Here is a 9,704-nt window from a genome sequence, read left to right as displayed (position 1 = left end):
CTAAAGGAGTTTATCGCCACCAAACCAGCATTGCAGGAAATGTTAAAGGAACTGCTGTAATAAGAAACAGAGAGAGAAACATAGGCATAAAAGAATTAAAATGGCAATAAATAAGGGCCTATCAATAATAACCTTAAGGACTTTAAGGGAGAGATCAACAGCAGTACAGTCATAGTCGTGGACTTGAACACCCCATTGACTTAACTGGATAGATCTTCCAGACAAAAAGTCAACACAGAAACAGTGACTCTAAATGGCACACTAGCCCAGATGGATTTAGCTGATACCTACAGAACATTTCACCCCAAAGCTGCAGCATATACATTTCTCTCAAGTGCACATGGGTCATTCTCAAAGACCACATGTGAGGACACAAAACAAGTCTCTTACAAGTTCAAGAAGATTGAAATGATATCAAGCATCTCAGATCACAATGGCATGAAATTAGAAATCAACTACAGCTTCTGCTGAAACAGCAATTGAGCACCAGCAGCCATGGCTCTGTGCTACCCCATGGCCATGGGCCCTCAACGAGGGCAACAAGGTGACCAAGAACGTGAGCAAGCCGAGGCACAGCCACCACCGCAGGCACCTCACCAAGCACACCAAGTTCATGCAGGACATGATCTGAGAGGTGTGTGGGTTTGCCCCCTATGAGCGGCATGCTATGGAGCTGCTCACGGTTGCTAAGGACAAGAGGGCCCTGAAATTCATCAAGAAAAGGGTGGGGACACACATCTGTGCCAAGAGGAAAAGAGAGGAGCTGAGGATTGTCCTTGCAGCCATGAGGAAGGCAGCAGCCAAGGACTAAGCCCCATCCCATGTCTAATAAAATCTATTCAGAAAAAAGGAAAGAAATCAACTACAGTAAAAACACCCAAAAACATTCAAACACATGGAGGCTAAATAGCATGTTATGAAACAATGAATGGGTTACCAGTAAGATCAAGAAAGAAATAAAAGAATTCCTGAAAACAAATGAAAATGAACACACAACAACCCAAAATCTATGGGTCACAGCAAAAGCAGTCCTGAGAGGGAAGTTCATAGCACTGCAGGCCTACCTCAAAAACCAAGAAAAAATTTTAGTAAACTATCTAACCCTACAACTTAGAGAATTTGAAAGCTCTCCTGTGAAGCTGTCCAGACCAGGGCTTTTGTTTGCTGGGAGGTTTTTTATTGCTGTTTCAATTTCATCAATTGTTATTAGCCTATTTAGGTTTTCTGATTCTTCCTAATTCAGTTTTACATGATCTCACTCATATGTGGAATCTAATAAACAAAACAGACTTAGGAATAAAATAGATCCAGAGACACAGAAGCATGGAACAGACTGATGAATCTCAGTGGGAAGGCGGGGGGTGGGGAGAGATTAATCAAAGAACTTATATACATATATGCATAACCCATGGACAAAGACAATAGTGTGGTGAAGGCCTGGGAGGGGGGCAGATACGGGGTGGAGGGAATCAATGGGGGAAAAGAGAGGGGATGTGTGTAATACTTTCAACAATAAACTAAAAAAAACAAAAAAGATCTATCCTTGAGAGGCATCAAACTGGGATGGTTTTAATGAGCAAGTTCTCTGAAACCTTTAAGGAACAAATTATTCACACATTATATAAACTGATCCAGAGTATGGAAATTATAAAAAAACCCATACAAATAATTCTATAAAGTTACTACAACACTTTAATCAACTGTCAATAAATAGCACAAAATAAAATGCTATTGGCCAAAGTCAGTGAATATAGATGTAAAACATATTTTAAAAATAACACATGCACCCTAGCCGTCGTGGTTCAGTGGTTAAAGTGTTGGCCCACAGACTGAAGGGTCCTGGGTTTGATTCCAGCCAAGGGCACATACCTCGGTTGCAAGCTTGATCCCCTGCCCTGGTTGGGGCACGTGCAGAATGTCTCTCTCACATCAATTTCTCCCTCTCTCCATCTCTCTTCCTCCCTTCCACTCTCTCTAAAATTCAATGGAAAAAATATATTCGGGTGAAGATTAGCAAAATAAATAAATAAATAGGTTCTTAAAATAGATAAATAAATAAAATATTCAAGGGGGGGGCACGATCCAAGGATTTTCTATCCAGCAAAACCAACAACCTTCAAATATATATGTCACTGTCACTAACATGCAAGAAAGAACTCAAGGAATATTGTTCTCACGAGTGCTAAATAAAGAACGTAATAGAGAATGACCTAGAGTAACTAGAAAACATCAACATAAGGACCTGATGATGAGTTAAATATAGTTACTTGTAGAACTAAGACTAAATGAGGGTTAAAAGGAAGATATAATATTATGTAATGGCTACATGATCTAACAATGTAGACACAGTTCATTGTAAAAAAAAAAAAAAAAGTAAGAGGAGACTGGAAATAGCATATGCAAAACTTTTTAAAATGTTTTCAATAATCATAACCAGTTGTGACATTTTCTATATAGACTGCTGTATGTGTAATATGGGATAAAACAAATGATTAATTCTGGAATATTTTCTTTTCTTTCTATCCTCCCTTGTGTCCTCGAAAATCAGAATTCTTAATATGGAATAAAGGAGATACATAAGTCATATAGAAGTCATTAATTAAAAACCCTGAACTTAAGTAGAAACAGTATGAACACACAGGTATTTTATCTTAAATATATATATATATATATATATATTAGCTCTGATCACAGAAACGGCCTGGAAGCAATGGCAATCAGGTACCAATGAGCATTCCTAGCACCAACATTGTGGTTTTGAATGACCATTTCCCATGAAAAGAAACCAACAATTCTTGGAGAAATACCTGATTTCAAGTCTGGGTGCAGGATATATATGAGTCCAAAACATTTTGACATACCAGCAGAGGAGTTCAGAACATGCCACCCCAAAATAAGCAGCTTTGGCGTATTGACATTTGAGTTAAAGGCACTTGAAAACAGCAAATACAAGAGAAACACTCTGATCTCTTTTCCTCTAAAGCAAGAGATGAAATTCTCATATGAGAGATACCCTCTCAATACCAGAAGGAAAGAATCATCCTCATCATCAAGGAGAAGCTGAGACTGAGAGGATGCTATACAAACAGACCTTGTTAAAAATAATTATCTTTCTTTAGCCTTCCTCTACAGTTTAGTTACTTTCCACAATTGCCTCTCTCTGCTCAACCGGATATAACAGCAAGTAAATTTCGTAATTTCTTTGGGTCTTCATTCCTTATGAAGGCTCCTGTGTCACGTAAAATTTGTATTAAATGTGTATGCTTTTCTCCTGCTGATCTGGTCTTATGTCAATTTAATTCTCAGGCACAGACAAAAAGAACCCTAAGAGGGTAAAGATTAAAAGTGTGCCTCCCCTACTCCAGACATAAGACAAGTGATCAATAACTACTAGGACTGTGTCAAAAGGACTCAGGAGCCAAGTTAAAGAGGCTACCACTGGCCAGAGATGGGATAATTTGAGCTTTAATAAGGATAGTAACGTCAATGAATTGAAAACCATCACTTAATTTAAATCCATGAATTGATAAGAGAAAGCTTACTTTTATTTATTTATTTGTAATCCTCACCCGAGGATATTTTTTCCATTGCTTTTCAGAGAAAGTGGAAGGGGGAGATAGATTGGTAGCTTCCTGTACATGCCCCAACGGGGGCCGAGGAATGAGCCTGCAATCGAAGTACTTGCCCTTAGACCGGAATTGAACCTGAGACCCTTCAGTTCACAGGCCCACACTCTACCTACTGAGCCAAACAGGCTAGGGCAAGAGAAAGTTTATGTAGAAAGTTACAGAGGTAGTAGAAGTGAGCCAGCTGGGCTGCATAGGCTCAGGAAACAAGTTACATAAGCAAAAGAAGGGCCCTTGGAGCTTAGGAGAGAGAAAGACAAAGGTAATGGGCCTGGGGGAAGAAGGGGAAGGGAACAGTGCAGGCCTGCTCCAGAGAGGAGAGCATGCCAATAATGATGTTTTTCAAAGAAAACTGGTCATCTTCTGGGCACGATAGAGAACCAATTCGTTACTTTGAAAACTGGACAGCCTGGCCGGGTGTGGCTCAGCGGTTGAGCGTCGACCTAGGATCCAGGCGATTGGGGTTTGATTCCTGGTCAGGGCACATGCTGGGTTGTGGGCTGCAGATGATCAATGACTCTCAAATCATTGATGTTTCTATCTCCCTCTCTCCCTCTCCTTTCCTCTCTCTGAAATCAATAAAGATATATTAAAAAAAAAAAATGAAAACTGGACAAAGGAAAGACTCAAAGATTTATCCTGCCTTTCCTATGTGAACTTTACGACAGAGTAGCTTAATAGTAGATAAGGGGAAGACTAGCCATATAAATTTATTCCAGCTAATATTTGAAAACAAAATTATAATTAGAATATCACTGTTATGCAATCTCCAATGAAGTAATAAATCTAGGCACCAAGGATCAATGGCTGCAGTTACAATAAAAAAAACAAAAACACCAGACATCATATGCCTCCTGATAAAATAAATACACCACTATCAATAGTCTTGCCAAAGGGATTAAATCCTGGTTTGATAAAGCCTTTGGATCCAGCTGAAATTTGCAGAAATTATAGAGGAAAGAGGAACATGTCAAAATGTACTACAAATATGGTAATGAACAAAATCCAAACTATGGAAAATTCTACAAATCAACCTGCTAATGTCCTTCAGCAGATACATTAGGAGGAAAATAGAGGGATTGAGGGGAAGCATGTAGATTAAGAGACTTTAAAAGGCATATTAACTTTTTTTAATAGACAAAACTAAACATAGAGGGCTAAGGTAGAGTACTGGTAAGAATATTACAGGCATGGTGGCCCACAAACTGCATAAGGATGTGGAGAAGAGAAGGCTAAAAGGTCAATGGACTAGAAGTTCCTATTAAGGTTAAAAAAAAGATGTGGTAGTAACCAATTCCGCAAATGTAAACCCAAGGTTCCCTGGGATTTGGGGAAGGAGGATAATTTGGTGAGGCAATCAATTTGTATTTAGACAGATCAGGGACGAGTCCCGGATCTGCTTTATTAGCTTTGTGACCTTGCCAAATTATTTACCCTTAGCCAATTTCCTCGTTTATAAACGAGTACAATAATATTTATCTCACAGGGCTTTTCAGAGGATTGCAGATAACGGATGGAAAAGACCAAAGAAAGTGCCTAGGACACAACTCATAAATGTTCTTTTCTTTCTAGAGGTAAAATTCAGTATTTATTTGGGGCTAGTTCAGTTTTAAAACTAAAATGTTCTTTTACTAACTATATGGAGTTTTTCAGTCTCTGAAAAGTTTGTTACCCAATCACATGAATGTGACTAAATGATGTGATAAATGACACAACTAAATAAATGTGACATAAGTATGAAATGTGAACTTTTTGAAAGGAAAGCCATATTCATTAATTTTCCTTATACCACTCTGCTGAACCAATGAAATACTTAGTGGGGCAGTAAATGGAACCTGGCAAACTTTTAAAAATAAAAGGCGCATTAATATAATCATTAAAAATAAGCAAACATATATTGTAACATGTTTTCCACCATATATACCATATTTCGTTTATCCATTCATCCACGGATGGGCATTTGGGATGCTTTTCCTTCAGGCTATCGTGAACAGGAGTACAAGTTTTTGTTTGAACTCCTTTTTTTCAATTCTTTTGGGCAAATACCTAGGAACAGAATTACTGGGTCATATGGTAATTCTATGTTTAACCTGTTGAAAAACCACCAAACTGTTTTCCACAGCAGCTACACCATTATGAACCTCTAGCAATGTATGAGGGTTCCAATTTCTCCACATCTTTGACAACATTCATTTTCTGTTTTGGGGTTTTTTTTTAATGGCTGTCCTAGTGGGTGTGAAGTGGTATCTCATCGTGCTTTTGATTTGCACTTCTCTAATGACCAATGATGTTGGGCAACTTTTTGGAGGGCTTGTTAGCCATTTGTGTACCTTCTTTGGAGAAATGTCTTCAAGTACTTTGCCCATTTTCTAACTGGGTTTTTGTCTTTTTTATTGTTGAATTGTAAGAGTTTTATTGTTGAATTGCTGTGCATACTATACCCCTATTAGATATACGATTTTCAAATATTTTCTCTCATCCTGTGGATTGTCTTTCCCTTTTTTGACAGTATCCTTTGATGCACAAAAGTTTTAAATTCGGATGAAGTCCAATTCATCTATTTTCTTTTGTTGCTTTCCTGTGCTTCTGGTGTCATATCTAGAACCCATTATCAAATCCAAGGTCACCCTGGCACCATTCGTTCAAGAGATATTCTTTCCCCATTAAATGGTCTTGGCATTCTTGTCAAAAATCAATTGTCCATGCCTGGCCAGTGTGGCTCAGTGGTTGAAAGATGACCCATGCACCAGGAAGTCACCGGTTTGATTCTCCGTCAGGGCGCATGCCTGGGTTGAGGGTTCGATTCTCCGTAGGGGGTGTGCAGGAGGTAGCCAATCAGTGTTGATGTTTCTGTCTCATCGATGTTTCTCTCTCCCCCCCTCTAAAATCCATTTAAAAAATAAATTGTCCATGAATATATGGGTTTATTTCTGGACTCTCAATTCTATTCCATATCTATAAGTCTAGTCTTATGTCAGTAACACAAAGTCTTGAATACTGTAGCTTTGTCGTAAGTTTTCAAATCAGAAGTGTTCATCCTCCAACTTTGTTGTTTTCCAGTATTGTTTTGGCTATTTATGGTCCCTTGTAATTCCAGATGAATTTAAAAATCAATTTTTCTATTTCTGAAAAAAAAGGCTATTGGAATTTTGCCAGGGATTACACTCAGCCTGTAGATCACTTACGGGAGTACTGTCATCTTAACAATATTAAGTGGAAGATGACTTAATTTTAACATCAAAATTATGAGTACCAACAAGACAGGGATGTCCACTTGCACCACTCTTATTCCACATAGTACTGGAAGTCCTAGCCACAGCCATCAGACAGGAAGAAAACATCAAAGGTATCCAAATTGGAAAGGAGGAAGTAAAACTGTCATTACTTGCAGATGGCATGATACTGTACGTAGAAAACCCTAAAGACTCCATCAAAGTACTACTAGATTTGATAAACGAATTTGGCAAGGTAGCTAGATGCAAAATCAACATCCGGAAATCAATGGCATTCTTATACACCAACAATGAACTTTCAGAGAGAGAAACTAAAAAACAATACCATTTACCATTGCAACTAAAAAATAAGACACCTAGGTATAAACTTAGCCAAGGATGTAAAGGACCTATACTCGGAAAACTACAGGACACTGAAAAAAGAAATAGAGGAAGATTTAAACAAGTGGAAGAATATACCATGCTCATAGATTGGAAGAATTAACATCATTAAAATGTCCATATTACCCAAAGCAACTTATAAATTCAATGCAATTCCTATTAAAACACCAACAGCATATTTCACAGATCTAGAACAAACATTTTGAAAATTTATATGGAACCAAAAAAGACCCCGAATAGCTGCAGCCATCTTGAGAAAAAAGAACAGAGTGGGAGGGATCACGTTGCCAGACATCAAACTGTACTACAAAGCCATTGTAATCAAAATGGCCTGGTATTGGTACAACAACAGACATATAGATCAATGGCACAGAACAGAGTCCCCAGAAATAGACCCACGCCATTATGGTCAGTTAATATTTGACCAAGGAGGCAAGAGCATCCAATGGAGTAAGACAGTCTCTTCCACAAGTGGTGCTGCGAAAATTGGACAGATACATGCACAAAAATGAAACTAGACCACCAACTTTCACCATACACAAAAATAAACTCAAAATGGATAAAAGACTTAAATGTAAGTCATGAAACCATAAAAATCCTGGAAGAAAACATAGGCAGTAAAGTCACAGACATCCCACGTAGTAGGATTTTCACTGATACATCCCCTAGGGCAAGAGAAACAAAAGAAAGAATAAACATATGGGACTACATCAAACTAAAAAGCTTCTGCACAGCAAAGGAAAACTGCTTCAAAATACAAAGGAACCCCATGGTCTGGGAAAATATATTTGCCAAGGATGTATCTGATAAGGGGCTAATCTCCAAAGTGTTCAAAGAACTCATACTACTCAGCAAGAGGAAGACAACCCAATTAAGAAATGGCCAAAGGACCTGAATAGACACTTCTCTAAAGAGGACATACAGATGGCCAAGAGACATATGAGAAAATGCTCGGAGAAATAAGATGGTGGAGTAGGTAACAGCTGTACCCGCCGCCTCCCACAACCACATCAAAATTACAACTAAAATACAGAACCACCATCACTCAGCCTCCTGAAATGTGGCTGCACAGAAGCCCTACAACCAGGGAACTGTAGCACCGAGACCAGTAGGAAGAGCAGAGACTCGGGCAGAGTGGAGCTGAATCGGAGACGCAGCTGTGGGCCCACACCCGGTGCCACAGTTTAAACCCGGGAGGGACATCTCGATGGTGGAGGTTTCCCGGAGGAGCGAGGGGTCCCAGCCCAGGGCTCCAGGGCCAGGAAGAGAAGTCCCCACAACTCCGGGCTGTGAAACCAGCGGGGACTGTGGCTGAGGGTCACAGAGCCTTCAGGAGCCCCAGGCATTTCTCTTAAAGGGCCGTGCATGGACTCACTCAGACTCACTCAGATGTGCTCCCTCTGAGCCCTAGTGCCGGGCAGCAGCTTGAAGGGAACCTGGGACACTTGGGGAGGAACTAACCTGCTTGAAATCGGGGCGAGAGCTCAAGGGGCAGCTTTCTCCCAGGGAGAAGAGCTGGCAGAGGCGATTGCTCCTTTGGCGAGTCCTTCCCGCACACAGCCTGCAGGCAGGCACCATATTTAAATTTCCAGCACCTGACTCGAAACTTTGGCCCCACCCCATGATTCCTGGAGGCCCCAGCCCTCCCCATCTGCAGCTCATCCAGGCCATTTCCTGGGGCTCTTCTATGCAAGTGGCCTCTCAAGCCTCATGCTTAGGACTTTGCTAAAATCTCTCAAATAAGCAGCAGCGGGCCCCATACGGCTTGATAAGTGGCCCCAGGCTTGGCACCAGTGGCAGCCTGCATTGGCTCATAGCTTGGCCTCTCCTGGACAACAACAAGCCCAGCATAAGTAGCAGCCAACTACGGTTTGCTGTGTAGCTCATGCTGGGCAAGGCACTGGCAGAGTCTGACTTTGCACCTCCCCAGAGGCCCCAGAGACAGTGCATCTGGAGGTCAGACTCGACCACGCTGGATTACAACCCTACCACATCCACAAGTGACACTCAAGGGGAGCACCTGGTGAACACCAAAACTCCACTGAAGTAAATCCTGATCCATAGGGGTGTCTCCAGCACAGCAGCTCTTTGGCTGTAGTTGCAGCTGGTCCTCACAGCTGATTGGCCTGAGGGTCGATTCCTCCCAGGGACCCAAACAGCAACCAAGGCTCAACTACAACAGGACAGTACACACAGCCCACACAGGGGAGCACCTAGAAGGCCCAGCTCAGGGGACTGGGGAGGCTAAGCCACTACACCCTACAGGACACCTACTACACAAAGCCACTCTACAAATTCCAGGAGACATAGCAGCTCTACTTAATACATAGAAACAAACACCTGGAAGCAGCCAAAATGTGGAGGCAAAGAAACATGTCACAAAGGAAAGAAAAGAAGAAATCTCCAGAAAAGGAAATAAGTGAAATAGACCCAAGCAAGCTAACAGATACAAAGTTCAGAATTT

General features: G+C 40.8%; 1 pseudogene across 1 annotated transcript; it reads left to right on the top strand.

The window, feature by feature from the left end:
* The first annotated feature begins 495 nt into the window (after window positions 1–495).
* On the top strand, window positions 496–811 carry LOC308554493 (large ribosomal subunit protein eL36 pseudogene; annotated as a pseudogene). The gene has a single exon. The product of its transcript is annotated as a large ribosomal subunit protein eL36 pseudogene (transcript).
* Window positions 812–9,704: the final 8,893 nt, after the last annotated feature.

The sequence above is a fragment of the Miniopterus schreibersii genome (assembly GCF_964146895.1).
Source record: "Miniopterus schreibersii genome assembly, chromosome: 3".
Classification (NCBI taxonomy): domain Eukaryota; kingdom Metazoa; phylum Chordata; class Mammalia; order Chiroptera; family Miniopteridae; genus Miniopterus; species Miniopterus schreibersii.
Note: the sequence above shows the minus strand (reverse complement) of the source record. Positions and strands in the feature narration are given on the sequence as shown.